General features: G+C 45.9%; 1 pseudogene; it reads left to right on the top strand.

The window, feature by feature from the left end:
- Window positions 1-3,501: 3,501 nt before the first annotated feature.
- Window positions 3,502-4,024, top strand: LOC139018314 (large ribosomal subunit protein eL6-like; annotated as a pseudogene).
- The last annotated feature ends 20,877 nt before the right edge of the window (window positions 4,025-24,901 follow it).

Here is a 24,901-nt window from a genome sequence, read left to right as displayed (position 1 = left end):
TGTTCTCCTTGAGGACACTGGAGGGGAGGGGGGGAGCTTTTAAGAACAGAGGTGCCCACACCACCTAGATTCTGCTGGCGTAACACCTAAAGTATGGCCAAGGCAGGCTGGGAGGGACATATTTACTATACGTATTTCTCCATAGGAGGGTAGAAGCCTAACTTTGATGGGTACTAAATAGAAAACACAGAGGAAAACCACTGGAAACAAACCCAAAGTGTTGGACACACTCCTCCCCATAGTTCAACCTCTCCTCAGTGCTTAGAAACCTCCCTGCCTTTTGTTTCCATGAAGGTGCTCTCAGACTGAGTTCTGGCCTTTCTCCCTTGTTGCAATAGCCTTGAATATAGGGGTGACAGAAGTAGGATTACAGTTGTGAGTATATGAAACACAGCTTATTCTTGTAAGTTATTCTTTGGTGTAATAATCATAACCTGCATATCTTTTTCCATATGAACAACTAAACTTACTTTTGCCCACCCCTGTAATGACCTCTTGTGTGTTCTCTCTGGGCTGGAGCAGAGGAAGAAGGATGGGGATGCAGAAGGGCACACGAGTTGCAGGTGAGATGACCCAGGGCCAGATCTTACAGGAAGAGGTGCTCAGGGATCAAGGCTTTTCCTCAAATGGCATCAGGGTGACCAGCCTCTCTAGAGTGTCATTGGCCCCATGCATCAGCACTGAACATACACACTCCCATGAGCCCAGTGATTTCACATCTAGGAGGGTTTCTTGTAAATACACTGTCTCAGAAGATCCAACATCTAGTTTCAATGCACCAAGCCTGAGTCACGAAGGATGGAGAAATAGGTAAACACTCTAAACAACCCAAATAATGAGAATCAATGACCCAATTCTGAAATTAAGGGAAGTAGATAACCCAGCTGGTGTTGAATGGTTGAGCATCAACCGATGCACCAAGAGGTCACCAGGTTCAATTCCTGGTCAGGGCCCATGCCCTGGTTGCAGGTTCGATCCCAGCAGGGGATGTGCAGGAAGCAGCTGATCAATGTTTCTCTCTCATCAATATTTCAATCTCTCTATCCTTCTCCCTTCCTCTCTAAAAAAAATAAATAAATAAAATCAATAAATTTTTTTTTTTAAAAAGACACCTTTGATTCCACTCCACTTTGTCTGGCTAACTCTAATTTGTCCCTTATACCTCCAGCCTCAAGGTCATTTTCTCCACAAATCCTTCTCTATTCTCTAGACTTATCTGTCTTGATTATGTGCAGCAGCATGAAGTCAGGAACTTTGCATATTCACCTCCGATTCCCCAGCACCTAGCTCTATGCCTGGCCCATAACATGTGCCCCTTATGGGCTCAAACTTTGTTGAGAGGACAATACTTATCGGATTCATTTTTATATTTTTCCAGAGTTCTAAGAAAAGTGCCTCATACTAGTAGATCAATCATTATCTGTTAAATACATATATGTGACTATATGTAACAAGTTTGTTCTTTTATTTAAAGGGAAAATATTTTAAATAATCATGATACCAGAGCAAACAAATCCAAAGGAACCTCCAGGAAATAAAAATGTGCAAATGTACCAAGCAGTTTTTTTCAAGTAAGTCCATATGGGGTTTTAAAAAACACCACAATTGCTGTAGGACTTTATTGTGAATTGGATCTGCCAATATCAATGCTGAAGAAGCCAATCCTGAAGCCAAATACCAGCGTTTGTTTCCCAAACACTGATTAAAACAAATATTTTTCAGTTGCCATAGCTTTTGGATCTGTTTTTGATATGCACACTGAGCGTAGCAAATAATATGGAAACTCTGGTTCCCTTCATTGCTATTTGAGATTGAGGAACCTAACCTCACTAGTAAAGCCAGAAAACACCAGCTTCAGAACCACAAAAGATAACTTTCCTTGGTTCCAGGCAGCCAACTCCAGTACTCTCTTTACCATGGTCTGCCATTTATACTGGCAGCATGGACAGCCTCGAAGTAGCCTTTGAGTTTGGAAACTAGTTAAAATTAGACTAAGCCTTATGTCATTGCATAAAAGCACTGACAATAGCTCTATAGCTCTTTGATACTCGATATAGCCCTATGTGTACATTTTTAATTTTAGAAATGTGAGCATATACTGCCAACCCTCTGAATCTGCAGGTTCTGCACTTGCAGATTCTGCATCATAGATTCAACCAATTGAAAATCAAAAATATTCAGATAAAAAAATGTTAGGCTGTGGTTGATGTGTACTATGTAATTAGGCCTATAATTACTGCCTCTGTATTGAATGTGTACAGATTTTTTTGCCATGATCCCCTAAACTATACAGTATAACAATTATTTATGTAGCATTCATATTGTAGTGGGTATTTTAGACAATCTAGAGATGATTTATAGTATATGGGAAGATGTAAATAGGTTATATGCAAATACTGTGCCATTTCTATAAGGGACTTGAGCATCCTTGGATTTTGGTGTCCTTGGGGGTCCTGGAACCAAATCCCTGTAGATACCAAAAGACAACTATATACAATATTGGAGAGAAGAGTAGAAGGACCTGAAGTACCTTTCATCCAGCTTCAACCATTACCAGTTGTGAAAGGAGAACTCAGACACAAAACCACTAAGAAAAGAATTAGTACTTTCACTATTTTGCAAGAGAGACCATACTTGAGAACAACTGAGCTCTCCAAAGAATACGGAAGGTCTTTAGAAAGAAAAAAAATGTTGCCAAGATAGTAGCTTGTTCCTTACATAATTACCATATATCAAGCGTTGTCATCAGTCTGTAGATATCAATACCGAAAAATTAGGAATAAAGTTGTGTGCTTTAGGTAGTTAGCAGCTTGCAACAGGGCTCAGATCTTCATTTAGATTTTAGTATTAAACTGGGTGTTTCTGTCTTTTTAAAATATATTTAAGAATGCCAAGTATTTGGAGGTTTTTTTGTTGTTGTTTTGCTTTGTTTGTCTTTTTTATGACTGTGGTAAATGATGTGCTAAGTCAAATGGCAGCAGGGCAAGTATCATTCCTGCTTGCTTTGCCCCTCCTGGCCAGTTCCTACCCCTTAAGCATAGACTTGACCACATAGGCTTGTTCTGCATTCTTACTTATATCATTAATTTGGTGTGTTCTTTCTATTTGGCAAAATTAATTTACATGGGCGTCACAAGAGATGTTTATTAATACACAAAGATTTCCTTGCTCTTTCTCATCTTGCAATAAGGCGGGTGAAAAACTGAGAAGCCGGACACTAAGGAGAAGAAACCTGAAGCCAAGAAGGCCAATGCTGGTGGCAAGGTTAAGAAGGGTAACCTCATGGCCAAGATGCCTAACACAGGGAAGCCTCACTGCGGCTGAAACCCTGTCCTAGTCTGAGGAATTGGCAGATATTCCTAGTCAGCTATGCATTCCCAAAAGGCCATGTACTAGAGGAAGAATTCAGCAGCTAAATCGAGGGTTGAAAACAAAAAGGAGACAGTTCTTGCTAGTGTCACAATACCAGTTGGTGGTACCCGAGTGGCTAAACTTCGCAAAATGCCTGGGTATTGTCCTACTGAAGATGTGTCTCAAAAGCTGTTGATCCACGACAGAAACTCTTGTCAGCATATGAGAAAACTGCGGGCCAGCATCACTCCCGGGACCATTCTGATCGTCCTCACCAGCGCCCCAGAGGCAAGAGGGTGGTTTTCCTGAAGCAGCTGAGCAGTGGCCTGCTTCTTGTGACTGGAACTCTGTCCCTTAACCGAGTTCCTCTCTGTAGAACACACCAGAAATTCATCATCGCCACCTCCACCAAGACTGATGTCAGTGGTGTGAAATCCCCAAACATCTCACTGTTTACTTCAAGAAGCAGCTGCGAAAGCCCAGACACCAGGAAGATGAGGTCTTCGACAGAGAGAAGGAGAAATACGAGATTACAGACCAGGACAAGGTTGACCAGAAAGCCATGGACTCGGAAATTCAGCCAAAAATCAAAGCAATTCCTTGGCTCTAGGGCAACCTCTGCTCTGTGTTTGCTTTCACCAATGGGCTTTATCCTCACAAACTGGTGTTCTAAATTTCTTACGAAGAACCTAATTAAATAACTGATCTGTTTTCTTTGTGTCTTTTTTTCTTTTTATTCTTGTCTGCCTGGATATGTGGTTTGACTCAGTCAGTTCAATGGAGTGTTAGCCTCTACAGAGAGTGTGACTAGAAAGGTGGAAACAGCTGCAGTGAACTTCATCAGCATTAGATCTGCATTCTAAGCTTCCTTAGTGTCTGGCTTCTCAGCTTTTTTACCCAGCACCTACCAGTATAAAATACCATTTCCCTAATCACCACCAAACAAGTCAGTACTAAAATGTACATGGATGCTCTGGCTGGGTGGTTCAGTTGGTTGGAATATCATTCCATGCACCAAAAGGTTGCAGTTCAATTCCCAGTCAGGGTACATACCTAGGTTTCTGATTCAATCCCTGTCAGGGCAAATACAGGAGGCAACTGATCGATGTTTCTCTTGCACTCTCTCTCCTCCCCTCTCTCTCTAAAAATCGATATAAACATATCCTAGGGTGAGGATTAAGAATATAAAAAATAAAAATAAAATGTACATGGATATAAAATGTGATGTCTTTGAGTCACAAACTTTCATCCCGTTCAATTATTTAACATCCATTTTTCCCCATCGGTTCTCAGCCCCACCCCCATAATGATACTTATTAGTTTATTAAAGCATGTAAAGACAGTAAATGAGTAGAGTTATTTACCTTCTCTTTTTTTAACCAAAAATCTATTGTACTGTATATACTAGAGGCCCAGTGCACGAAATTCATGCACTGGGGCGGGAAGGGGGGGGAGGGGGAGTCCCTCAGCCCAGCCTGCACCCTCTCACAGAAAGTTAGGGATTTCAGAAGAAAATTGAGCTTTGAGTCTGTTCTGAACAAGAAATAGCAAAAAGTTATTCTGTGCCCAGCTAGCAGAGATTCCAGGTGTCACTGAAATATACTTACAGGAGAACCTGTTAACACTTTGTGTATTTTTTTTGGTTATGCACTTAAATAAATTTTTAAACAAAAGTCTACTTCTTAAAAGGCTACAGTTCCTTGTACTTATTATTTGATGGTATGTATTTTCACTGTATCCAAGATTGTAACTGTTTCTTGTGTTTAAACATCTATGCTCTCATCTTGTCTCTTCTGGTAACTTTTTATATTGGCTTATACAAATTCAGCCCCAGATCTAAATGAGGAAACCTCACAGATGTCTTTTACAACCAAACTATTTTGCAGCTTCTCAGACAGCTTTTGGACAGCACCAAAGATTTACTTTCTCACTTTGTAAAAGGAGGAATGCTAGAAATCATTAGGAACACTCTTTTAATCCTCACCCAAAGATTTTATATATATATATATATATATATATATATATATATATATATAGAGAGAGAGAGAGAGAGAGAGAGAGAGATGAGAGGGAACATTTATTGGTTGCCTTCCATATGTGCTCTGACCAGGAATCAAACCCACAGCCTTTCAGTATATGGGATGATGCTCCAACCAACTGAGCCATACTAGCCAGGGAAGGAACACTTATTATTATAGTGTCTGTATTCTGAGAATTGTGTGTCAAGCCCAAAGTATGGGAAGAGCTGGCAAATCAACCTCCCTAGATCCATTGCATACAAGTAAGTTGTTATTGATATTAAAATGAACATGTTTTAGTAATTGTGTGTCTTCAGGATGGATAGAGTATATGCATGTTCATGTACAAAGACTGGCATGGTAACTGTCAACAAAATTTATTTTTCTACATGTCCTACAACACTCTTCTTCACCATTTATAAGTTCCTTTTGCTTAATAATTTTAATATTCTATCATAGGCATATATTTAGACATACAAAAATAAACTAATAGAGTTAAATGGAAAATTATGAAGCTTTTAATTTTAAAACACTGAGTTTATCAGACTATGAGATGTTTATCCACATTAAATTTATCATCCTAATAAAACTGTTAATGTGGTGAAGGCCAGGGGAGGGGGGGCCTGGGTGAAGGTGGGGGAAAAGGGAGAAAGTGGGGGACATCTGTAATAGTGTCAACAACAAAAATTATTCAGATTTCCCTTGAAAAATAGATGAAATATATCCATTTTATTGTATACACAGACATGTTTCTCTTTCAGTGACTGCATAGCCTCAACTACTATGTATATTAGTCCCAACCAGAATTACCACCTTCTGTTCTCTCAAAGGCCCAGAGAAGACTGGCCGATGAGTGGCTGAGAACGGTCTGCTGTACCCATGCACCTTAGCAGGAAAGGAAGGCCCAGTGAAGGCCACTTGTGCCCGAGCTGTATTACATATCCATTTACATTTTTTAAAGTGGCAAAAATGAACTAACACAACCTATATATATATATATTTTTTTGCTTTCTTACAACACATAACCAGTCTTGTTCCATTCAAACCTCAACCACCAACAACTGGACCTCTGGTTATTTTGAAGCAAATCCTAGGCATGTAATTTCACCTGCAAATATTTCACTATATATCTTCAAAAGATTTTTTTACTCTGTGAATAAGACCATAAGCAATTATCAAATGCAAAAATTACCAATAATTATTTAATGTTATCAAATATCCAATCATCATTCATGTTTCCCCAATTTCTTATAAAATTTTCATCTTGTCTATTTAGATCAGGATCCAAATAAGACACATTGTAATAGAGCAATAAGTCTTTTAAGTCCACTTTAATCTATAGGTTTCTCTTATCTTTTTTCTTTGCAATTTTTTTGTTAAAGATTGTCCTTTAGAGTTTCCCATAAACTGGATTTGCTGACTTCATTCCTAAGGTAACATTTTTAAAATCCTCACCCCAGGATATGCTTATTGATTTTTAGAGAGAGGAAGGGAGGGAGAGAGAAGCATTGATGTGAGAAACATCAATTGCTTGCCTCCCCTTAGCGCCCCAACCAGAGATTAAACCCACAACCTAGATATGTGTCCTGACTGGGAATGGAACCTTTAACCCTTTTGGTGCCAAACGACACTCCAACCAACTGAGCCACCTGGGTGAGGCCCTACGGTGTCATTTAACATGTTCTCTATCCCCTGTTTCCTGTACACTGTTAGTTGCATGAAGGGCTTAAGCAGATTCAGATTCAATGTGAGTTGTTTTTTGTTTTTGTTTTGCAAGATGTGTAGTAAAAATTTAATCTTGTCCAACAAGGGGTCTGGCTTTGGTTTCTGGGAGGTAATATTTTATCTCTTGGAATATCGTGCCTGATAAGAGTGCTTCTTTTTGCCTGGGGGCCTTGGGTCACATGTAATCAGCTCAACTTTGAAGGCTGTCAAGCAAATAAAAACTCTAGACAGGAAGGCTCTGGTGAGCTTCCCTGATTGGCAGTGATCGGTGTGTATTGTCATTCAACAATTCTGGGAGTAATGCTGTGCACAACCCTGTGGGGAGAGGACAACTGGAACGTCCATGTTTGGACCTTTCCTGGACTCTTCTGGTTTCTTTCTGTGGACCCTGAGAAAGAAGATACCTACTAAGAAGGGCTCCTGGTGGCTAATTGGGCTAAAATCAAAAACAAAACAGCCTAGCAGCCATTTCTATACAGGGGCCTCTCTTGCAAATCACACTTCAGGGAGAAACTTGCACTACGCTCCCTTAGTCCTGCTCTGAACTGCCTTCCTGCACTGTGATTATGCCATCTGAGTCCACCCTTATAGAGGAGTGCCTGGAATCTTGTTTCAATCAATAGGATTAAGATTTTGCCCATCTAACTGGAGCTACCCAGCTATACCCCCATCAGCATCTTCAACGACCAATCAGAGCAGCTCCATTCCAACCAATCAGGACAGTGCCTTTTGGACCAAACTGCAAGAATTTGGAGTCCTCATTTGCGTGAGGACAGACCAATCAGGGGCCAGGGGTGAGGACTTCTGTCTATATAAGTCAGCTCCCCAGTGGCTCAGAGAGTACACTTTCACTTTCCACCAAAGACTGAACACTGCATTTCCCTAGTTTACCAGAGCATACAGAGTGGAGTGGATTGGACCAAGTGGAGTGGAGCAGAGCTGTCTAAACAGGGAGGGGCCTTGCCCCAGGGCCACCTCACAGCAGTGCTGTTCCATAGCCACTGCTTTAAAATTGAACTATTAACGCTATGGAGCTGTTCCATGCTATCCTCACAACTCTGCTGTATCAAAATTGAGCTGTTTGCACTGAATAAGTTTCCTTTTTCACTGCACCTTAATTTGGGGATTTCTGTTGGCATTGAATTGGCGCCAACAATCATCAGTGGGCACTTCCTTGGTTACTTTTAATCTGTATCCTTTAGCTTGAAAATTGTTAGTATAACACTTTCACTGAGCTCTGCGAGCCCTTCTAGAGAACTATCATAACTAAGGGTGGTTTGGGGAATCCCCAGACTTGCAATTAATGCCAGAAGTGAGGGCTGACTTGAGGACTGCCCCCTAAATTTCCCACAAGACCACTACAGAATGGTGGTGTCTACCCACTATGTATCAGGAGGTACATGATTTCTGGGTATTTCTGTTTCTGGCATGATGATCATGGCTTAAAATCATTAATTATTCAGGGGCTGTAAAATGGTGTTCTAGTTCTATCATCTATTCTTTATTAATCTTCTTTGTTAGTCTTCTCTTATCACGTATCTAGATAGATAGATAGATAGATAGATAGATCAGCGGTTCTCAACCTGTGGGTCGCAACCCCTTTGGGGGTCGAACGACCCTTTCACAGGGGTTGCCTAAGACCATCGGAAAACACATATATAATTACATATTGTTTTTGTGATTAATCACTATGCTTTAATTATGTTCAATTTGTAACAATGAAAATACATCCTGCATACCAGATATTTACATTACGATTCATAACAGTAGCAAAATTACAGTTATGAAGTAGCAACGAAAATAACTTTATGGTTGGGGGTCACCACAACATGAGGAACTGTATTAAAGGGTCGCGGCATTAGGAAGGTTGAGAACCACTGAGATAGATAGATAGATATCTAGATACTATCTAGGTCTATTTCAGATATATATCTATTTCAGATAATATAGGAATGACAGGAAAAAAACATTTATTTGTTTTATCAGTTTTCAAATTAAAGAGGTAGTTCCTTGCATCCTTCACCCAAGTGACCAATGACTGGGTGTGTTTTTTTTGTGTGTTTATGTCATGAATTTAAGCATCAAACCATTGAGTTTCTATCATTATCAATGTTCATATTTGATCATCTTTAACCAGTAAGGGCTTTTCTAAACTGACTGCAGAATCCTTCTGGCATGACCCTAGAGCTCTTTGATAGCTCCCTTGCTTTCTGGTATAACACGATATTAGGCTTATCTGGTATAGTTCCTGTTTCAGACTAGGAATCAGCCACTTCTCCAGAATCGGGCTAGGTTCCCCAAAGAAAGAGTTTGAGTCAAATATTTACATGCAAGAAGTCTCAGAATCAATACCTGTCGGGAGTGGCAAAAGTAGTGAAAGGAATTGTAGGGATAAAATAGGCAGGTGTGGGGAGTTTTAGGAATAAGCAGGGTTCATGGGAGAGGAATGTATAGGTGAGAGCTTGGAGTCGCCAGAAGACATACATTCATAGAAAAAAAAAGTGCCACAGGATAAGAGGAGAGGAAGACATCCATTCACAGAAGATAAGGAAAAGCCACAGGAAATGGGGAAAAAAGGAAACAGAGGATAGAGAAATGCCCACAAATGGCAGAAAGAGGAAAACGGATCTTTCACGGGAGATAGAGAAATGTTACAAGATAACGGGGAGAGGAAGAAAAAGGGGCACCGCGTGGAGTTTGGGCTTTGAAGTTGATATTCTGCAAAAAAGAGTGACCAATCAGAAGGGAGCATGACGAAACAAAGAACTACAGCATTTATAAACCTTAGAAGAAGGGACTTTGTGGGTAATCCCCTTGGGACCCCCTCCCTACACAGGAGTCTGTATTTGCTTCTAATACATTTCCACCCTTTTCATCTACCACCTTCCGTCCGTGGCTTCATTCTTTGAATCCATCTGGACAAGGACCTGGGAAAGAAATCACCCCTGCATCCTGCTCAGGAAAACAACCCGAAGCAGTTGATGCGTTGGCTGGGAATACGAAGGACCCACGGACTCTATCCCTTCCTCTGCTATCCCTTTATAATTTTGGAGACATTACCAGACACTCGCCAGCCACTTAAACCTGGCTGCCATCTTGTGCGGGCATTTCTCCTTTCTCCCTTACTATCCCTTCCCAGACGCGCTCTCCACCTCAAGGGCCAACTAGAGCAGGTAGGCATCAGCCAAATGAAGGGCCACAAGGATGGCTGCCGCAAGTAAAGTCTCCGTGTGAGGGTAAACTGGTGCCGGGTTGGGCGCGGCGGTTCTCAACCTGTGGGTCGCGACCCCTTTGGCGGTCAAACGACCCTTTCACAGGGGTCACCTAAGACCATCCTGCATATCAGATATTTACATTACGATTCATAACAGTAGCAACATTACAGTTATGAAGTAGCAACGAAAATAATTTTATGGTTGGGTCACAGCATGAGGAACAGAAGGTTGAGAACCACTGGGTTAGCCATGGTCGGCAAACTGGCTTTCGAGCCACTTGTGGCTCTTTGGCCCCTTGAGTGTGGCTCTTCCTAAGCCTTAGGAGTACCTTAATTAAGTTAATAACAATGTACCTACCTATAAGTTTAAGTTTAAAAAATTTGGCTCTCAAAAGAAATTTCAATCATTGTGCTGTTGATATTTGGCTCTGTTGACTAATGAGTTTGCCGACCACTGGTAGAGCATTAGGCTCCCGCCAGTTACAAGACAAAGCCTGGTCATCAATTAAATGAGTGCTTGGGTCCCTGCCCAGCTCTGAAGATCAAAGAGGCAATTCCTCCCTCCGGTTGGAGACTCATATGTCCTTACGTGAGTAAGCGCCCTCGTGGAGGTGCCTGAGATTAAATTCCTAAGGCGAGAAGGCAGCCTCACAGGGCTCTTACATAAATGTAATTAAACTCTGACCTGACCAGGGAATGCACAGAAGGGCTGAGCAGACAGTTGGGGAGAGAAACTGACGCACGTAAAGGAGGGGAGATTACCAGAGGCATCACTTCCCCTGGGAGCCCTCTCCATCAGCAGCACACTGTGACCCACAACGCAAGTCCACTACCCGGCCCAGATCCCACTCAGGTTTAGTCAGAGAGTCGTCTGCCTTTTCTTCTGCTTTCTATCTCAGTCAGCCCCCTCCCAGACCACTGTCTCATGGGCCAGACCCCAGATCCTGTGTAAGAGTGCTTTTTAGTTGCAGGGGCAGGGGAGCAGAGTGTGTGAGCACTGCCGAGCACTCCTTCCCTGCCGCCCAGACTCCATGCAGCGAGGGGCTGGGGGGCAGAGAGAGAGAGAGAGAGCGCGCGCGCAAGGCTGCTGCTTGCAAGTAAGGGCATGGCCCCGCCCTTTGCTGGCATGTTTTGGCACTCCAGATGGTGCGCAAGTGTTCAGAATGTGTTCATAAGGGTCAATCTAAGGAATGCTAGTGACTCACTTTTCTTGATTGTTGGAAAGAGTCACGGGTGGAAGATGATAGAGTAGGAATATGGAAGTCATAAGGCATGCATTTTTTGAAGGACATAGGAAGAAGGTTTTAGTCTTTTAAGTACCTACTCTCAGTCTGAGTGGGGTTTTTACCAGGCAGTTTTACTGAGAACAAGATGAGAGGTTTACTGCGCCCAAGGGGTTAATTCCTTAGCTTGATTCATTAGCATGATAAGGCACACTCCTGCAGGAGACTAATGGCAGCTGCCTACTGATGGGGTTGATTTAAGTTTAGGAGGGCTTTCCAGTCCCCTTGGAATTCTAGGGTTGGAGCCCCAACTTTCCAAGTACTCTGCACGCCGCCGATATTAATATCAGTCTTACAAGAGGGCCCAAGGGCATTAGAGAAATATTCCTATCGTTGGGCACACCCGCAGAGAGCAAACATGGGTATGCACCACACCCCGGGACAGGGAGAGTTGGAAGGACAGCTCGGCACGAGCCCCCGAGATCCCAGTGGTAAGTACGGTTAAGTCCTGGTTAAGTCCTGCAACCCTTACCTGCAACCATACGCAGAGGCAATCTTTCACTCCTTGTGAGTGAGAACTCCCCGCACCGTTAGCTAGGAGGGAGGACACCCCCACCATCAAAGGGAGCGTCACAAAGGATGATGGATGTCCTTTTGTGTGTTTTCTTACAGATGGGAAGTGTGTAGTCCACACTACGTAAAGACAGCCCCCTAGGGTGCAACCTTAAGAATTGGGATGATTTCAACCCACAAACCTTAAAGAAGAAGCACCTGATTGTTTCTGCCCTCAGGATGGAGAGAGTTGGCCCTCAGAGGGAAGCATTAAGTATAACACCATCCTGCAGTTAGATCTTTTCTGTAGGAGGGAAGGGAAACGGTCAGAAGTCCCATATGTCAGGCTTTCTTTGCTCTAAGGGACAAGCCAGATCTATGCAAGAACGATAAACTTGATCCCTCCCTCCTGACAACAGTAACCCAAAACCCGCTGGAGGAGAAGGCTCCAGTACCCCAGAGTCCTCTTGCCCTCCGTCTGAACCCTCATGTGAATCATGTTGCCCCCCCTTATCCTGGACCTCCAGAAATAGTGTCTCTGCCAGCAGAAAAGCAGGCACCCAGGGCGGTCCCTACACCAGGCACCCAGAAGGTCTCTACCCGCTGGTAGAGCAGGTGGGCGAATCTGGGTGTGAGAGTTCAGGCCCCTTTCAGCCTTAAGGACCTGAGCCAGATAAAGAAAAAACCTGGTAGTAAATTCTCCAATAATCCTGATAATTATATTGAGGACTTTCAGAGCCTAAATTGGATATTTGTCCGGTCTTACCGGAACTTAATGCTCCTTCTAGAACAAGACTTGTCTTACCAAGAGAAGGAGAAGGTTTTGGCAGAGGCTCGAAACTTTGGCAACAGTTATTACATTTCTTGTGTACAAGACATTACAAACCCTGAAGAGAAAGAAAGATACCTGACAGGGTCTCAGGCACTTCCCAGTGCAGACCCAGAGTGGGACCCTGATGTTGAGGTGTGGAAAATAAGCCTATTAATTACTCCAGACTAACTAACATCAGCCAGGAGGCTAATGAAAACCCCTCCACATTTTTGGAGAGACTTAGAGAGGCATTGGTTAAGCACACCAATATAACCCCAGTTTCATTAGAGGGGCAGTTGATTTTAAAGAATAAATTCATCATTCAATCAGCCCCAGACATCAGGAGAAAACTACAAAAATTGACTATTGGCCCCGAGAGCACCTTAAACGTTCTCCTGAAAGTCGCTGAAAGGGTGAGGGCTATGCCCTCCATCTTATCCCGTATCCTCCATGTTGGGGCAGCAGCCATGTGCTACCTTCTTCCCGGAAGCCCAAGCCTCTGCTGGCCACGCCCGGGATTTCTTTAAACTAACCAATGACAGTCAAGGGATGTGCGTGCCATAAAAATTACCACATCCTATGTAACAAGACCCGGCTTGCGCCTGGCCAATCGGCAGGGCCCACAGTCAGCTCTCCCCTCACTCCACCTCCTATTAAAACCCTGTTTTTTCCCACAGCGGTCTCTCCCTCTGCTTCCTGCCGCTGCGACGGCGTCGGCAAGATGGGGGAGCCGAGCTAGCTCAAATAAAGGACTCTCTGCTTTTGCATCGGACTTGGCTGGCTCCCTGTTGGATCTTAAAATCTGGGCATAACAGTCGCCACCTCTGTGTTTTATAATAGAGACCAAGAGGAAGAGGCTAGAAAGGATAGGAGAAGTCAGGTAGAACCAAGGCTCTTGGAGAGAACAAGGGCTCCCAGTTAGAGCCCCGAGGCAAATGGTCAGTCCCAGCCACCTGTTACACTGTGGCCAGGTTGGACATATACACTGGGGTTGCCCCAGGAGCGTGGTGAACCCTCGAAGCCCTGTCCTGTCTGTCAAGGAAACCACTGGAAGTCAGACTGTCCCCCTGGAAATGGAGGTCACCTGGGGCGGGGCCGGCGACCCAGCTGGCCCAACAGGACTGATGGGGCCCAGGGTCTCCCAACCCGGCTCCTCATAGAACTGTCATTTCCACCCAGGAGCCCTGGACAAGCCTAACAGTTGAGGGAAAGGAAATTAATTTCCTTCAAGACACAGGAACCAATTTCTCCGTACTTCTCCCTAACCCTGGTCAGTTATCTTCAGAGGCGATAACCATTATAGGTGTGTCTGGAAGGCTAATAAAGAGATATTTTCTCAACCTTTAGGGTGTAGCTGGGGTGAGCTGTTCTTCTCCCATGCCTTCCCAATCATGTCAGAGAGCCCTACAGCTCTCTTGGGAAGAGATATCCTAGCTCCTCTGGGAACTACTGTCCAATGTATCCAGAGCAGGTCCTATGCCTCCCCCTAGTGGAGACTGAAGTAAACCCTGATGTTTGGGCCACACAGGGCAGGACAATCCATCACAGCCTCCCCAGTCCAGGTCCTTCTCAAGGATTCAGCCTCATACCCGCATCAGAGGCAATATCCCCTCAAGCCTGAGGCTCAGGAAGGACTCACAGTTATAACAGACAACCTAAGGAAGCAAGGCCTGTTAAAAGCATGTAACAGCCCTTGCAATACTCCCATATTAGGAGTACGAAAACCTAATGGTGAATGGAGATTAGATCAGGACTTACCACTAGCAAATGAAGCAGTGATGCCCATTCACCCAGTTGCCCCTCACCCTTATACTTTGCTTACTCAGATTCTGGAGGACACAGAGTGGTCTACAGTACTAGATCTCAAAGGATGCCTTTCTCTGTAGACCCCTGCATCCCGACTCACAGTTTCTATTTGTCTTTGAAGATCCTAATAATCAGGGCAGTCAGCTAGCATGGCCAGTGCTGCCCCAGGGTTTGCGGGATAGCGCTCATTTATTCGGGCAGGCCTCATCGAAGGGCCTCGGGCAGTTTAGTTTCCCCAGCACTAAGGGCCTCCAGTATATAGATGACCTTTTACTATGGGCCCCATCGGAGGAAATCTCCGAGAAAGGGACTAAGGCAGTGGTTCTCAACCTTCTGGCCCTTTAAATACAGTTCCTCATGTTGTGACCCAACCATAAAATTATTTTCGTTGCTACTTCATAACTGTAATGTTGCTGCTGTTATGAATTGTAATGTAAATATCTGATATGCAGGATGGTCTTAGGCGACCCCAGTGAAAGGGTCGTTCGACCGCCAAAGGGGTCGAGACCCACAGGTTAAGAACCGCTGGACTAAAGCTTTACTAAATTTCCGGGTGGAAAAAAGGCTATAAGGTCTCCCAAGCCAAGTTGTGTTCCCGTTTAGTTAAATACCTAGGCCTTAATCTATCAAAGGAAACACGAGCTTTAGGACCGGACTGGATAGGCCCTATTCTTGGCTTCCCTTGGCCCCACACCCTCCTACAGCAGCGGTTCTAAACCTTGGCTGCACCTTAGAATCATCTGGGAATCTTTTTAAAATCCTGATTTCTGGGCCTCATCCTCCGGAAATTCTGTTTCTTTGTTATGGGGTGAAGCCACAATATTAGTAACAAAGAAACAGAATTTCCGAAGGATGAGGCCCAGAAATCAGGATTTTTAAAAGATTCCCAGGTGATTCTAATGTGCAGCCAAGGTTGAGAACCACTGCCCTAGAGCAATTGAGAGGCTTCTTGGCATCCCTGGCTATGGAGAGTTAGCAAGCCCACTTTATCAGCTAGTTAAAGAGGCACAGAAGGACAGTGTCTGAGTAGAGTATATGGGGTATTACCCAAGGCGTCCCTTGAGATAAACTTAACCATGCAGGTGTTCAGACATTAAGTAGTTGCTAGCGAAGAGACTACTCTAAGCAAGCAGGACTGAGGGCAGGCACCATCATCTGACCTTATATTAGTATAGTTAAGACTGCCGAAGGAATTACGCCACACAAATATATGCAGTTGCAAATCACACAGCACTTTATTACTCACACAAATTCTTGGTGCTGTGGGTACAGCCTTGACGGGATCCTAAAGTGTGGCTTCCTCTGAAGGCAGCCTCGGCGCTGTCTGGTAGCTGTCAATGTCGGGTCAGGAGACAGAGTTCACAGCTGTACCGCCCTAGATCTCCCGAAGTTCGGTCGCGGCTCGATTGGGTAGCAGTCGTCTTCTGTCTGGCACGGAGCAGGGGAGCTTCGGATCAAGTCGATCGATGTCTGAGGTTTGGGACCCGTTATTATAGCCAGATTGTTTACTTCACGGCAATCCAGGTACTTATCAATCAGGTACAGGGATTCAAGGTAAAAAATCCAACAATTACGTCAATGGTACAGGTGTATATCAGTCAGGGCAAGTGTTAATCAATGCAGGGTACAAGATATTTTTCCAAATTACACTTTAAACCAAAACAAGTTCTGGACTTTCCAGGGTGAGTCATGTTCGTACCTCATGTCTCTCTGACCAGTCCTTATCTATGGAGTGCACTCCTGCTCATGTTCTTTCCACAGCAAATCTTTATCTATGGGGTGCACTCCTGTCTAGTTACTTTCCAAAACATCATATTGAGTTTCACACAAGTATTTTTCTACATGTCCCACAACACTCTTTAATTATTTTCTGCTATAACATTGTAACACTCTCTACTTATTTCCTATCATTGTCACTATCACTATGACAGACAGCCTCTCCATTTTAGTCTGGGAACCTGAGGCCGAGCGGGCCTTTAAACAACTCAGAAAGGCCCTGTTGCAGGCACCGGCTTTAAGTCTCCCAACAGGCCAGGAATTCAGCCTGTATGTAACAGAAAGGGGGGAATGGCCTTGGGAGCTTGACCCAACCTAGAGGACAGACCCAACAGCCCGAGGGATATCTGAGTAAGGAGACTGATGTTGTGGCTGAGGCTGGCCCTCCCGCTTATGGGCAGTGGCAGCCGTCGCTCTCCTGATCCCTGGGGCAGTTAAGCTAACTTTGGGACAGGACTTCACCGTATACACGCCCCTCTTTTAAATACCAGGGGAGGCCTATGGCCTTCTGATGGCCGACTTTTCAGGTATCAGGCCCTCTGCTTGAGGGCCCAGCTGTTCAGATCAGCACTTGCCTTGCCTTGAACCCTGCCTCATTTCTCCCTGAGGAGAGTGGAGAGCTTCTACACGAGTGTGAACAGGTTATTTTACAAACTTATGCAGCTGGAGATGGAAAAGCCTCCGAGTGATCACCAATGGCAGCTCTTAATGTTGAGCCAGGAGTCAAAAAAGCCAGAGATGCAGTTGTTTCTTTAAATGAGAGCCAGCCGTTTCCCCCCGGGGACTAATGCACAACTGGCAGAATTAATTGCTCTCCTCAGAGCCTTAGTGTTAAGCCAAGGAAAACGAGTTAACATCTCTACTGATTCCAAATATGCCTTCCGAGTGCTCCATGCCCATGCAGCCACCTAGAAGGAGAGGAGCTACTTAATTGCTAATGGGTCCCCAATTGAATATCACAAGGAAATCGACCGCCTCCTATCAGCCGCTTTTCAGCCAGCAGAGGTTGCAGTCATGCATTGCAAGGGGCATCAAAAAGGAACAGATGAAATAACAGCGGGAAATCAGTGGGCAGATGTTGCAGCCAAGGCTGCCACCCAAGAGCCTTGGAAAACGATAGCCAGTCTAGTCTGGGAAGACTCCCTGCGGGATAGTAAGCCCTCCTATACACAGAAGGAAAAGGAATGGGCTGACTACTGAGTATATACTCCCCTTCCCACTGGATGGATACGGACCTCGGGGGATACGCTCCTCCTTCCTAAAACCAATCAGTGGAAAGTCATTAGGGTGTTGCACCAGGCATTTCATCTAGGGGAGAAAAGACCTATCGAATAATTCAGCAATTATTTACAGAAAGGATCTCATGAAGACCACCCAACAAGTAGTCAACTCTTGTGAGGTCTGCCAAAGGAACAGTCCTAGTAACCAGGAACTAGCATTACCCGGTCTCCAAAGAACCGGAGGGTATCGAGGGGAAGACTGGCAGATAGGTGTTACCCACATGCCTAAAGCTAAAGGATTTCTATGCCTCCTCGCGTGGGTAGACACCTTCACTAACTGGGTAGAGGCCTTCCCCTGTAAGACTGAGAAGGCATAAGAGGTAGTCAGAACTCTAACTTCAGAAGTTATTCTCCCACTTCGGATTGCCACACTCTCTCCAGAGCGATAATGGCTCCTCATTCAGGGCCCAGGTCACTCAAGGGGTCTCAAAGGCCCTAGAAATAAAATACCACCTCCATTGTGCCTGGAGGCCTCAATTTGGGAAAGTAGAAAATGTAAATGACATTCTAAAAAGACACCTTGTAAACTTGTCCAGGAAACTCACCTGTCCTGGCCACTAGTTTTATCTATAGCCCTACTAAGAATTCAAAATACTCCCCAAAACTTAGGGCTTAGCCCCTATGAAATGTTATATGGCCATCCTTTCCTTACCAAAGACTTCCTTGTATTCAAGGAAACCATGGTATTAGTACAAGATATTACAGCACTGGCTAAATTTCAGCAGACTTTACAACAACTCTCTGAAGCCAGACCCAGGGATCCCCAGGTTCCATCCCTAACACCTGGAGATCTGGTACTCATTAAGGCTTTACCTATCCAGTCCACTACTATGAAACCATGATGGGAGGGTCCCTATCCCATAATTTTATCCACCCCCCGCTGCGATCAAGTTCAGTGGAGTCGACTCCTGGATCCATCTGTCTCGACTAAAGCGTTGGATGCTAGCACAGGAGGAAGACGAAGATGTATTGCCATCAACTGAATCACCAGACTGCTACTCATGTGAGCCTCTGGAAGACCTGAAACTTCTCTTTCGAAAGGATCCTGGAGAGTCAACAAGTGCCAGATGAGTAACATGCTCTGGTATTTCTGGATAATCATTGTTTTCATCTTTCTAATAGTTCTTATTCTGCCTTTTTCGGAGTGTTGCCAGAACCCTAGGCTAGTACCTGAAGGAGACCTTTTCTGCCCTTGCTGGGACACAGAAATACCAAAAAATGCTCCTACCTATAGCCCTTTTCTGTATCCCTAGTATAGCAGGGGACTAAGAAACTAATGTCCTAATGAATTTCTCAGCCATACTGGCTCCCCAAATTCCCGACGGCTGGGTGTGTTATGAGCAGCCCAATTCAGGGTCAGATTATCTCAATTGGATATACATCTCCCATATTCCTCTCAGAGTCATGCTACCTTACCCTTACATGAGCACCTCTGGGAATCTCCAATCTGCCGATCATTGTTCCTAAAGCTCTTAAAAATGTAGCCTTCACTAGGACCGTAGGAGGTTAGTCTTATATGACAAACATAGATCCTAGTTTTAACCAGACCCCAGACCCTCCTTGTCTTGGATACCCATATTCAAATCCTGTAATCTCCCATACAATACTTCCCTGCAGCCTCTCTCAACAGGCCCCATGCCATGCTTGTGACTACAAAAAACAAAAAGACATATACAACTGGTTTCTTAGACATCTACACTAATAAAAGAGAAACATGGTAATTGGCGTACGACCGCTACCCTTCCCATTGGCTAATCAGCGTATCCTTATGCAAATTAACTGTCAGCCAAGATGGCGGCCGGCAGCCAGGCAGCTGGAAGCTAACAGGAGGCTTGCTTGCTGTGGACTCCAACGTTTCCGCCGGCCTCTGAGCTTCGGTTGGAAACATAGTAACATTTACAGAAGATAAACAAAACTCCGGAAACCTCCTGTCAGTCAGCCGGGATCTCAGAGCTGGAGTCGCAACATTGTTTCGAATACAGAAAACAAAGGCCAGAAACCTGCTTTCAGCCGAGCCTCAGAGAGAAAGCCGGCTCTCAGCTCCGGTGACAGCCATAGAAGGTAAATAAATGCCAGAATAAAAAAAAAAAGAAAAAAAGGAGAGGTTTGGAGCTTCAGTCGCCCGCCAGCCTGAAAACAGCCGTCAGCCCCTCACCCAGACTGGCCAGGCACCCAGTGGGGACCCCCACCCTGAAGCAACAAGATGGCAGCTAATTTGCATACTGAAGGCAGGCGGCAGCAGGCAAGGCTGTCTGCGGTCTGGGACCCGGATCTGTGACCCTGTCGGGTGGGATCAGCGGAGCCTCGAGGCCTCCCGGCACCGGGATCAGCGTCACAAGGGGCAGCGCCCAAACCCCCTGATTGCCCTGTGGCTCTGTGTGTGACAGGGGGCAGCGCCCCAAACCCCTGATTGCCTTGCGGCTCTGTGTGTGACAGTGGCGGCGCCACAACCCCCCCACGGGCCCTGCTCTATGTGAGACGGGGTAGAGCCATACCTCCCCATCGGCCCTGCCCTGAGTGTGACAGGGTGTGGCGCCTCAACTACCCCCCCCCCCCCACGGGCCCTGCTCTGTATGTGACAGGGGGCAGTGCCCCAGCTCCCCTATTGGCCCTACTCTGTGCGTGACAGGGGGGAGCTCCTCAACCCCCTGATTGACCCTGCTGTGTGTGACAGGGGGCAGCTCCCTAACCCCCTGATCAGCCCTGCTCTGTGCATGACAGGGGGGAGCTCCCAAAACCCCTGATTGACCCTGCTCTGTGCATGACAAGGGGGAGCTCCCCAAACCCCTGATGGGCCCTGCTCTGTGTGTGACAGAGTACGGAGCCCCAACCCCCCTGATGGTCCCTGCTCTGTGTGTGACAGGGGGCAGCGCCCCAACCCCCTGATCGGCCCTGCTCTGTGCATGGCAGGGGGCAGCGCCCCCAACCCCTGATCGGCCCTGCTCTGTGCATGGCAGGGGGTGGCACCGCAACTTCCCTATCGACCCTGCCTTGAGTGTGACAGAGGGCGGTGCCCCAACCCCCCAATCGGCCCTACCCTGAGCGTGACTAGGGGTGGCATCACAACCTCCCCATCCGCCCTGCTCTGTTCATGACAGGGGGCGGCGCCCCAACTCCCCAATCGGCCCTGCTCTGAGCCCGACCAGGGGCTGCACCTAGGGATTGGGCCTGCCCTCTGCCACCCAGGAGCAGGCCTAAGCCAGCAGGTCATTATCTCCTGAGGGGTCCCAGACTGCGAGAGGGCACAGGATGGGCTGAGGGACCCCCTCTCCCCCCCGAGTGCACAAATTTTTGTGCACCGGGCCTCTAGTCCTATATAATAAAGAGGTAATATGCAAATTAACCCTCAGACCATCACAAGATGGCTGCGCCCACAATAGAGGTGGGTTCCTGTAACACAAGATGGCTGTACCCACAGTGGAGACAGGGTTCCCATAATGAGCCATAATGAGCAATCAGCAGGGACCTGAGGCTGTGTGGCGCCAGGCTGGGGTGGGGGACCTGAGGCTGTGCCCCCTGTCTGGCTGGGCTTGACAGGGGACCTCAAGGAGTGGCCCCTGCCCTGGTACCAGGCCAGAGTCAGGTCCCCTGGCGCCGGGATGGGGGACCTGAGGGTGTGCCGGGGGACCTAAGGCTGTGCCCCCTGCATTGTGGGGCCTGACAGGGTACCTGAGGCTGCACCCCCTGCCTGGCAGGGCTTGACAGGGGTTCCTGAAGTTGCACTCCCCACCTGGCACCAGGCCATGGGACCTGAGGGTGCAACCCCCCACCCAGCGGGGCTTGACGGGGGTGGGGTCGGCCATGTCTAGGTCTCACGTGATTTCAAGGCACATGCAGGTGGGCAGTGACTTGACTCTGGGTCCCATGGCATGCCCCAGACTCTGACAGGAGTAAGATTTTCATATACATTTTACTAATTTTCTTTCATCTCTGACACTTCGTTTATAGAGAAAGGGCAAATAGCAATATTAAAATATTTCCTCTAATTAATTCCCTTTTAATGTGCACGAATTTCGTGCACCAGGCCACTAGTTCTATTATAAACTACAATCTCCGGAGATCAGTTCTCCACAGAAAACTCCCTACCCACCTAGGTCAAGGACTCAAACAGATAGATGCTTCTCTAGATTCCAATTCCACCATACCTGTTACTCCTGGCCTCCTGTGCCTCCCGGAGGGATATCTGTTTGTAGGGGGCAATGATTCAATATCACGGGGACCCCAGCATCTAGATTGGAAAAAAATGTGTCAGATCTTGGACTATAGGACAGCGGAGACTGAATCAGACCACCACCAGAGTCTTCACTAATTCCATCATTCAGCAATAATTCTCTTCCAACACATAAGGTGGCCTAATTTAACATGTATGGGAGCCTATTATTCTCATGGTTCTAGGAGTAATGGTTTTAATGACTGCTATAGTTGGATTGGTGGTGGGAGTCACTTATAATGCAGTCACAGTCACCAACCTAACCAGAACCATTTCTCAAGTTTCTGAAGATGCTGTTCAGAACTTTAGGGACATCCAGAAGTCTATAGATTCTTTAGCACACATGGTCCTTACTCACAGGATGCCATGATTAATACTTCTTGCTGCATCTACATAAACACCTCCAAAGAGGTAGAGGAACTAACAACTCAAATCCTCCAACAAGTATCTTGGCTAAAAGAAAGGGCCTCACAATCTCTTGCCCCGGAGGTCTGGGCACAAATTAAAGATATGATGCCATCCCTGAGAAGTTGGCTAGCTCCCCTTCTCAGACCTTTGTTTGTGTTGTGTTTACTACTCATTTGGCCCTTGCCTGTTTAACCTTTTGGTATGTTTTGTATCCTCCTGCTTAGAAGCCCTGGAGCTACAAATTGTCCTCCTGATGGAACCACAGATGGAGGCCACTGCATCTTTCTTCCGTGGACCTCTAGATTGCCCACCTCCGATGGGACCTTGACTACTGCCCCAATCAATGTCCCTGTCCAGCAGGAAGTAGCCAGAATGATTGTCGGCCCTTGTCCCCAACAGCAGTTGAAATTTCCTGATCAGAGGGGAGACTGAAAGAGTTTTAGGGATAAAATAGGCAGGTTTATTTATTTATTTTTATTTTTTTAAAATATATTTTATTGATTTTTTACAGAGAGGAAGGGAGAGCGATAGAGAGTTAGAAACGTCAATGAGAAATAAACATCGATCAGCTGCCTCCTGCACATTCCCTACTGGGGATGTGCCCACAACCAAGGTACATGCCCTTAACTGGAATCGAACCTGGGACCCTTGAGTCTGCAGGCTGACGCTCTATCCACTGAGCCAAACCGATTAGGGCTTAAATGGGCAGGTTTAGAGAGTTTTAGGAATAAGGAGGAGGAATGAATGGGGGAGGAATGAATAGGTGAGGGCTTGGAGCCACCAGAAGGCATACATTCACAGAAAAGAAAAAAAAAGAGGTGCCACAGGATAAGGGGAGAGAAAGACATCCATTCACAGAAGATAAGGAAAAGCCAAGGGTATGGGTGGGGGGGTGGGGAGGGGGGCGTGGGAGGGAAACAAACTTTCACAGAAGATAGAGAGATGCCGACAAATGGCAGAAAGAGAAAAACAGATTTTCACAGGAAATAGAGAAATGTTACAGGATAAGGGGGAGAGAATGAGGGAGGCACCATGTGGGGTGTGGGCTTTGAGGTTGATACTCTGCAAAAAGAGTGACCAATTAGAAGGGAGCATGAAGAAACAAGGAACTACAGCATTTATAAACCTTAGAAGAAGGGACTTTGTGGGTAATCCCCTTGGGACCCCTCCCTACACAGGAGTCTGTATTTGCTTCCAATACATTTCCACCCTTTTCATCTACCACCTTCCGTCCGTGGCTTCATTCTTCTAATCCATCTGGACAAGGACCCAGGGAAGAAATCACCTCTGCATCCTGCTCAGGAAAACAACCCGAATCAGTAGGACTGGGCCAAGGAAGAAGTTGAAATGCAGTATAACCACAGCCAATCCCACAGAAGTGCTGGAGATAGTCTATCCCTTTAAGTTGTCCTGCTTTGAGGTAAGAGCACCTGACCTTTATAACCTACATTAACCAGTTATGAGACGTGGGCCACCCCCAGCGAAAGGTATAACCTTGAGTGAAGTGGCTGTCTTCATTTTAGGCAGTGGTTCTCAATCAAGGCAATTTTGCACACACACCCCCAAGCCGCCCCCCCCCCTCCCCCGGCCAAGGGATATTTGGCAATATCTGGAGACAGTTTTGATTGTCCCAACCATGAGTAGTATGCTATTTGTATCTAGTGGGTAGAAGCCAGGGATTCTGCTAAATGTCTAATGCACAGAAAAGCTCCCAACAACAAAGAATTGTCCAGTCTGAAATGACAATAGTGCTGAGGTTGAGAAATCTTGGTTTAGAGCAATGCCCAGATAGTGGCTCAACTGAGAACCAGAAGCCTCCAGGGCTCCCAGCATCGGTGGAGGGGGGGGGGGGGGGCGGGGGGGTGGGGGGGGCGGGGTATGAGATCTTCATCCTGAAAGGGGATCTGGGTGACACAGCACAGCACCCACTACATGCCTTGATTATGTTTAGAGAAAACTAGTATACAAAGACCTTAGTCTGGGTGCTAGGAGTGCATATTGCTCCTGGTTTTGTTAGGGGCAGAAATATAACATTGGGGACTAGCTATAATTATAAGAAATATTAATCATGGCCTGTTAACCATGATGGTCCTGTTCTGGTTAGAGGAAGCACATTATAACCTGGCTGAGAGTTGTACGCCCTGGGACATGGGAGCTAACATCGGAATGCTGTCCATCCTCCTTCCCAAGAACTGCCTATCATTATGGAAAGACTTACAACCTCATGGACAAAACAATCTAGTCCCAGAGGCACCTGCCCTTTGCAACCTCCAGCTCTATTGCCTGTAACCATTATACCTTACGTACTTTCCCATGCCTGTAATTCTTACTTCCCACGTAATCTTTGCCCTTCTATCCAATAAAAGCAGCTGACATGTGGGGAGGGGAAGAGCAGATTTTTGTGGATGACCTGCTGATCTCGCATACTGCCAGCTTTATTGGAATAAATGCTCATCTATGATTCAACACCGTCTCTGCTTAATTAGCTCAAGTAGTGACAGGCAGCCTGGACCCCTTGGTTGTCTCT

Source organism: Myotis yumanensis, unplaced genomic scaffold (assembly GCF_028538775.1).
Source record: "Myotis yumanensis isolate MYYU_CA2020_CCGP unplaced genomic scaffold, mMyoYum1.0.hap1 SCAF_10, whole genome shotgun sequence".
Classification (NCBI taxonomy): Eukaryota; Metazoa; Chordata; class Mammalia; order Chiroptera; family Vespertilionidae; genus Myotis; species Myotis yumanensis.
Note: the sequence above shows the minus strand (reverse complement) of the source record. Positions and strands in the feature narration are given on the sequence as shown.